The sequence below is a fragment of the Taudactylus pleione genome, unplaced genomic scaffold, assembly GCF_031769625.1.
Source record: "Taudactylus pleione unplaced genomic scaffold, aTauple2 ptg000967l, whole genome shotgun sequence".
Lineage (NCBI taxonomy): Eukaryota > Metazoa > Chordata > Amphibia > Anura > Myobatrachidae > Taudactylus > Taudactylus pleione.
The window spans coordinates 10628814-10635000 of record NW_028285368.1 but is presented as its reverse complement, the minus strand read 5'-3'; the positions used below and the strand labels follow the sequence as shown (position 1 = coordinate 10635000).

The 6187-nt window shown below is 37.2% G+C and overlaps 1 non-coding gene and 22 pseudogenes across 1 annotated transcript; all 23 read left to right on the top strand.

Moving 5' to 3' along the window:
• The window catches only part of LOC148462826 (5S ribosomal RNA), a 119-nt pseudogene extending 118 nt beyond the window's left edge, over position 1 (top strand).
• A 116-nt stretch (positions 2-117) lies between these two features.
• On the top strand, positions 118-236 carry LOC148462825 (5S ribosomal RNA; annotated as a pseudogene).
• Positions 237-352: 116 nt separating this feature from the next.
• Positions 353-471, top strand: LOC148462824 (5S ribosomal RNA; annotated as a pseudogene).
• Positions 472-820: 349 nt separating this feature from the next.
• LOC148462823 (5S ribosomal RNA) lies at positions 821-939 on the top strand (annotated as a pseudogene).
• A 116-nt stretch (positions 940-1055) lies between these two features.
• LOC148462822 (5S ribosomal RNA) lies at positions 1056-1174 on the top strand (annotated as a pseudogene).
• A 116-nt stretch (positions 1175-1290) lies between these two features.
• LOC148462821 (5S ribosomal RNA) lies at positions 1291-1409 on the top strand (annotated as a pseudogene).
• A 116-nt stretch (positions 1410-1525) lies between these two features.
• Positions 1526-1644, top strand: LOC148462820 (5S ribosomal RNA; annotated as a pseudogene).
• A 116-nt stretch (positions 1645-1760) lies between these two features.
• On the top strand, positions 1761-1879 carry LOC148462819 (5S ribosomal RNA; annotated as a pseudogene).
• Positions 1880-1995: 116 nt separating this feature from the next.
• Positions 1996-2114, top strand: LOC148462818 (5S ribosomal RNA; annotated as a pseudogene).
• A 116-nt stretch (positions 2115-2230) lies between these two features.
• Positions 2231-2349, top strand: LOC148462817 (5S ribosomal RNA; annotated as a pseudogene).
• A 116-nt stretch (positions 2350-2465) lies between these two features.
• LOC148462816 (5S ribosomal RNA) lies at positions 2466-2584 on the top strand (annotated as a pseudogene).
• A 115-nt stretch (positions 2585-2699) lies between these two features.
• On the top strand, positions 2700-2818 carry LOC148462815 (5S ribosomal RNA; annotated as a pseudogene).
• A 116-nt stretch (positions 2819-2934) lies between these two features.
• LOC148462814 (5S ribosomal RNA) lies at positions 2935-3053 on the top strand (annotated as a pseudogene).
• Positions 3054-3162: 109 nt separating this feature from the next.
• Positions 3163-3281, top strand: LOC148462813 (5S ribosomal RNA; annotated as a pseudogene).
• A 116-nt stretch (positions 3282-3397) lies between these two features.
• LOC148462812 (5S ribosomal RNA) lies at positions 3398-3516 on the top strand (annotated as a pseudogene).
• A 115-nt stretch (positions 3517-3631) lies between these two features.
• On the top strand, positions 3632-3750 carry LOC148462811 (5S ribosomal RNA; annotated as a pseudogene).
• A 350-nt stretch (positions 3751-4100) lies between these two features.
• Positions 4101-4219, top strand: LOC148462810 (5S ribosomal RNA). The gene has a single exon (XR_015874439.1). It is a non-coding gene; the product is annotated as a 5S ribosomal RNA (ribosomal RNA).
• A 339-nt stretch (positions 4220-4558) lies between these two features.
• On the top strand, positions 4559-4677 carry LOC148462809 (5S ribosomal RNA; annotated as a pseudogene).
• Positions 4678-4793: 116 nt separating this feature from the next.
• LOC148462808 (5S ribosomal RNA) lies at positions 4794-4912 on the top strand (annotated as a pseudogene).
• A 116-nt stretch (positions 4913-5028) lies between these two features.
• On the top strand, positions 5029-5147 carry LOC148462807 (5S ribosomal RNA; annotated as a pseudogene).
• A 114-nt stretch (positions 5148-5261) lies between these two features.
• Positions 5262-5380, top strand: LOC148462806 (5S ribosomal RNA; annotated as a pseudogene).
• Positions 5381-5731: 351 nt separating this feature from the next.
• Positions 5732-5850, top strand: LOC148462805 (5S ribosomal RNA; annotated as a pseudogene).
• A 116-nt stretch (positions 5851-5966) lies between these two features.
• On the top strand, positions 5967-6085 carry LOC148462804 (5S ribosomal RNA; annotated as a pseudogene).
• Positions 6086-6187: the final 102 nt, after the last annotated feature.

Here is a 6187-nt window from a genome sequence, read left to right as displayed (position 1 = left end):
AATTTTATACTGCCATAACATTCTTTTCTATTACATTTTACTTTTAATTTTTTCAACTTATCAAAGAATTTACTTGTGTTAAGAAGGAATAGCGGTCTAAATTTAATGCTTTTGAGCACCTACAACCCAACCACAGTGGACATGCCCAATCTCGTCTGATCTTGGAAGCTATGCAGTGTTGGGCCTGGTTAGTACTTGGATGGGAGACCACCTGGGAATACCAGGAGCGGTAGGTAATTTTATACTGCCATAACATTCTTTTCTATTACATTTTACATTACATTTTTTCAACTTATCAATGAATTTACTTGAGTTAAGAAGTAAAAGAGGTCTAAAGTTAATGTTCTTGAGCGCCTACAGCCAAACCATACTGGACATGCCCAATCTCGTCTGATCTTGGAAGCTATGCAGTTTTGGGCCTGGTTAGTACTTGAATGGGAGACCACCTGGGAATACCAGGTGCTGTAGGTAATTTTATACTGCCATAACATTCTTTTCTATTAAATTTTAATTTAATTTTTTCAACTTATCAATAAATTTACTTGAGTTAAGAAGTAAAAGATGTCTAAAGTTAATGTTTTTGAGCACCTACAGTCAAACCACACTGGACATGCCCAATCTTGTCTGATCTTGGAAGCTATGCAGTGTTGGACCTGGTTAATACTTGAATCGGAGACCACCTAGGAATCCGAGGTGCTGTAGGTAATTTTATATTGCCATAACAGTCTTTTCTAATACATTTTACATTTATTTTTTTCAACTTATAAATGAATTTACTTGAGTTAAGAAGTAATAGAGGTCTAAAGTTAAGGCTTTTAGCACCTACAGCCAAACCACACTGGACATGCCCAATCTCGTCTGATCTTGGAAACTATGCAGTGTTGAGCCTGGTTAGTACTTGGATGGGAGACCACCTGGGAATACCAGGTGCTGTAGGTAATTTTAAGCAGCCAGAACATTCTTTTCTATTACATTTTACATTACATTATTTCAACTTATCAATGAATTTACTTTAGTTAAGAAGTAATAGAGGTCTAAAGTTAATGCTTTTGAGAACCTACAGCCAAACCACAGTGGACATGCCCAATCTCGTCTGATCTTGGTAGCTATGCAGTGTTGGGCCTGGTTTGTACTTGGATGGGAGACCACCAGGGGATACCAGGTGCTATAGGTAATTTTAGACAGCCAAAACATTCTGTTCTATTACATTTTACATTTCATTTTTTCAACTTATCAATGAATTTACTTGAGTTAAGAAGTAAAAGAGGTCTAAAGTTAATGTTTTTGAGCACCTACAGCCAAACCACACTGGACATGCCCAATCTCGTCTGATCTTAGTAGCTATGCAGTGTTGGGCCTGGTTAGTACTTGGATGGGAGACCACCTGGGAATACCATGTGCTGTAGGTAATTTTATACTGCCATAACATTCTTTTCTATTACATTTTACATTTAATTTTTTCAACTTATCAATGAATTTACTTGAGTTAAGAAGTAATAGAGGTCTAAAGTTAATGTTTTTGAGCACCTACAGCCCAACCACAGTGGACATGCCCAATCTCATCTGATCTTGGAAACTATGCAGTGTTGGGCCTGGTTAGTACTTGGATGGGAGACCACCTGGGAATACCAGGAGCTGTAGGTAATTTTATACTGCCATAACATTCTTTTCTATTACATTTTACATTTAATTTTTTCAACTTATCAATGAATTTCCTTGAGTTAAGAAGTAATAGAGGTCTAAAGTTAATACTTTTGAGCACCTACAGCCAATCCACACTGGACATGCCCAATCTTGTCTTATCTTGGTAGCTATGCAGTGTTGGGCCTGGTCAATACTTGGATGGGAGACCACCTGGGAAAACCAGGTGCAGTAGGTAATTTTATACTGCCATAACATTCTTTTCTATTACATTTTACATTTAATTTTTTCAACTTATCAATGAATTTAATTGAGTTAAGAAGTAATAGAGGTCTAAAGTTAATGTTTTTGAGCACCTACAGCCAAACCACACTGGACATGCCCAATCTCGTCTGATCTTGGAAGCTATGCAGTGTTGCGACTGGTTAGTACTTGGATGGGAGACTACCTAGGAATCCCAGGTGCTGTAGGTAATTTTATACTGCCATAACATTCTTTTCTATTACATTTTACTTTTAATTTTTTCAACTTATCAAAGAATTTACTTGTGTTAAGAAGTAATAGCGGTCTAAATTTAATGCTTTTGAGCACCTACAACCCAACCACAGTGGACATGCCCAATCTCGTCTGATCTTGGAAGCTATGCAGTGTTGGGCCTGGTTAGTACTTGGATGGGAGACCACCTGGGAATACCAGGAGCTGTAGGTAATTTTATACTGCCATAACATTCTTTTCTATTACATTTTACATTACATTTTTTCAACTTATCAATGAATTTACTTGAGTTAAGAAGTAAAAGAGGTCTAAAGTTAATGTTTTTGAGCGCCTACAGCCAAGCCACACTGGACATGCCCAATCTCGTCTGATCTTGGAAGCTATGCAGTTTTGGGCCTGGTTAGTACTTGAATGGGAGACCACCTGGGAATACCAGGTGCTGTAGGTAATTTTATACTGCCATAACATTCTTTTCTATTAAATTGTAATTTAATTTTTTCAACTTATCAATAAATTTACTTGAGTTAAGAAGTAAAAGATGTCTAAAGTTAATGTTTTTGAGCACCTACAGTCAAACCACACTGGACATGCCCAATCTCGTCTGATCTTGGAAGCTATGCAGTGTTGGGCCTGGTTAGTACTTGGATGGGAGACCACCTGGGAATACCATGTGCTGTAGGTAATTTTACACTGCCATAACATTCTTTTCTATTACATTTTACATTTAATTTTTTCAACTTATCAATGAATTTACTTGAGTTAAGAAGTAATGGAGGTCTAAAGTTAATGTTTTTGAGCACCTACAGCCAAACCACAGTGGACATGCCCAATCTCGTCTGATCTTGGAAGCTATGCAGTGTTGGGCTTGGTTAGTACTTGGATGGGAGACCACCTGGGAATACCAAGAGCTGTAGGTAATTTAATACTGCCATAACATTCTTTTCTTTTACAATTAATTTTTTCAACTTATCAATGAATTTCCTTGAGTTAAGAAGTAATAGAGGTCTAAAGTTAATACTTTTGAGCACCTACAGCCAATCCACACTGGATATGCCCAGTCTCGTCTGATCTTGGAAGCTATGCAGTGTTGGGCCTGGTTAGTACTTGGATGGGAGACCACCTGGGGATACCAGGTGCTGTAGGTAATTTTATGCAGCCATAACATTCTTTTCTATTACATTTTACATTTAATTTTTTCAACTTATCAAAGAATTTACTTGAGTTAAGAAGTAAAAGAGGTCTAAAGTTAATGTTTTTGAGCACCTACAGCCAAACCACACTGGACATGCCCAATCTCGTCTGATCTTGGAAGCTATGCAGTGTTGGACCTGGTTAGTACTTGGATGGGAGTCCACCTAGGAAACCCAGGTGCTGTAGGTAATTTTATACTGCCATAACAGTCTTTTCTATTACATTTTACATTTAATTTTTTCAACTTATCAATGAATTTACTTGAGTTAAGAAGTAATAGAGGTCTAAAGTCAACGCTTTTATCACGTACAGCCAAACCACACTGGACATGCCCAATCTCATCTGATCTTGAAAGCTATGCAGTGTTGGGCCTGGTTAGTACTTGGATGTGAGACCACCTGGGAATACCAGGTGCTGTAGGTAATTTTATTTAGCCATAACATTCTTTTCTGTTACATTTTACATTACATTTTTTCAACTTAGCAATGAATTTACTTGAGTTAAGAAGTAAAAGAGGTCTAAAGTTAATATTTTTCGGCACCTATAGCCAAACCACACTGGACATGGCCAATGTTGTCTGATCTTGGAAACTATGCAGTGTTGGGCATGGTTAGTACTTGGATGGGAATCCACCTGGGAATACCAGATGCTGTAGGTAATTTTATTCTGCCATAACAGTCTTTTCTATTACATTTTTCATTTAATTTTTTTAACTTATCAATGAATTTACTTGAGTTAAGAAGTAATAGAGGTCTAAAGTTAAGGCTTTTATCACCTACAGCCAAACCACACTGGACATGCCCAATCTCGTCTGATCTTGGAAACTATGCAGTGTTGGGCCTGGTTAGTACTTGGATGGGAGACCACCTGGGAATACCAGGTGCTGTAGGTAATTTTATATAGCCATAACATTCTTTTCTATTACATTTTTTCAACTTAGCAATGAATTTACTTGAGTTACGAAGTAAAAGAGGTCTAAAGTTAATATTTTTCAGAACCTATAGCCAAACCACACTGGACATGGCCAATGTTGTCTGATCTTGGAAGCTATGCAGTGTTGGGCATGGTTAGTACTTGGATGGGAATCCACCTGGGAATACCAGGTGCAATAGGTAATTTTATACTGCTATAACATTCTTTTCTATTACATTTTACATTTAATTTTTTCAACTTATCAATGAATTTACTTGAGTTAAGAAGAAATAGAGGTCTAAAGTTAATGTTTTTGAGCACCTACAGCCAAACCACACTGGACATGCCCAATCTCATCTGAACTTGGAAGCTATGCAATGTTGGGCCTGGTTAGAACTTGGATGGGAGACCACCTGGGAATACCAAGTGCTGTAGGTAATTTTAAACTGCCATACCATTCTTTTCTAGTACATTTTAAATTAAATTTTTTCAACTTATCAATGAATTTACTTGAGTTAAGAAGTAATAGAGGTCTAAAGTTAATGTTTATGAGCACCTACAGCCAAACCACACTGGACATGCCCAATCTTGTCTGACCTTGGAAGCTATGCAGTGTTGGGCCTGGTTAGTACTTGGATGGGAGACCACCTGGGAATACCAGGTGCTGTAGGTAATTTTATGCAGCCTTAACATTCTTTTCTATTACATTTTACATTTAATTTTTTCAACTTATCAAAGAATTTACTTGAGTTAAGAAGTAAAAGAGGTCTAAAGTTAATGTTTTTGAGCACCTACAGCCATACCACACTGGACATGCCCAATCTCGTCTGATCTTGGAAGCTATGCAGTGTTGGACCTGGTTAGTATTTGGACAGGAGACCACCTAGGAATCCAAGGTGCTGTAGGTAATTTTATACTGCCATAACAGTCTTTTCTATTACATTTTACATTTATTTTTTCAACTTATCAATGAATTTACTTGAGTTAAGAAGTAATAGAGGTCTAAAGTTAAGGCTTTTAGCACCTACAGCCAAACCACACTGGACATGCCCAATCTCGTCTGATATTGGAAGCTATGCAGTGTTGGGGCTGGTTAGTACTTGGATGGGAAACCACCTAGGAATACCAGGTGCTGTTGGTAATATTATACTGCCATAACAGTCTTATCTATTACATTTTACATTTAATTTTTTCAAATTATCAATGAATTTACTTGAGTAAAGAAGTAAAAGAGGTCTAAAGTTAATGTTTTTGAGGGCCTACAGCTAAACCACACTGGACATGCCCAATCTCGTCTGATCTTGGATGCTATGCCGTGTTGGGCATGGGAAGTACTTGGATGGGAGAACACCTGGGAATACCAGGTGCTGTACATCATTTTATACTGCCATAACATTCTTTTCTATTACATTTTACATTTAATTTTTTCAACTTATCAATGAATTTACTTGAGTTAAGAAGTAATAGAGGTCTAAAGTTAATGTTTTTGAGCACCTACAGACAAACCACACTGGACATGCCCAATCTCATCTGATCTTGGAAGCTATGCAGTGTTGGGCCTGGTTAGTACTTGGATGGGAGACCACCTGGGAATACCAAGTGCAATAGGAAATTTTATACTGCCATAACAGTCTTTTCTATAACATTTTACATTTAATTTTTTCAACTTATCAATGAATTTACTTGAGTTAAGAAGTAAAAGAGGTCTAAAGTTAATGTTTTTGAGCACCAACAGCCAAACCACACTGGACATGCCCAATCTCGTCTGATCTTGGAAGCTATGCAGTGTTGGGCCTGTTTAGTACTTAGGTGGGAGACCAACTGGGAATACCAGGTGCTGTAGGTAATTTTATTCAGCCAAAACATTCTTTTCTGTTACATTTTGCATTTAATTTTTTCAACTTATCAATGAATTTACTTGAGTTAAGAAGTAATAGAGGTCTAAAGT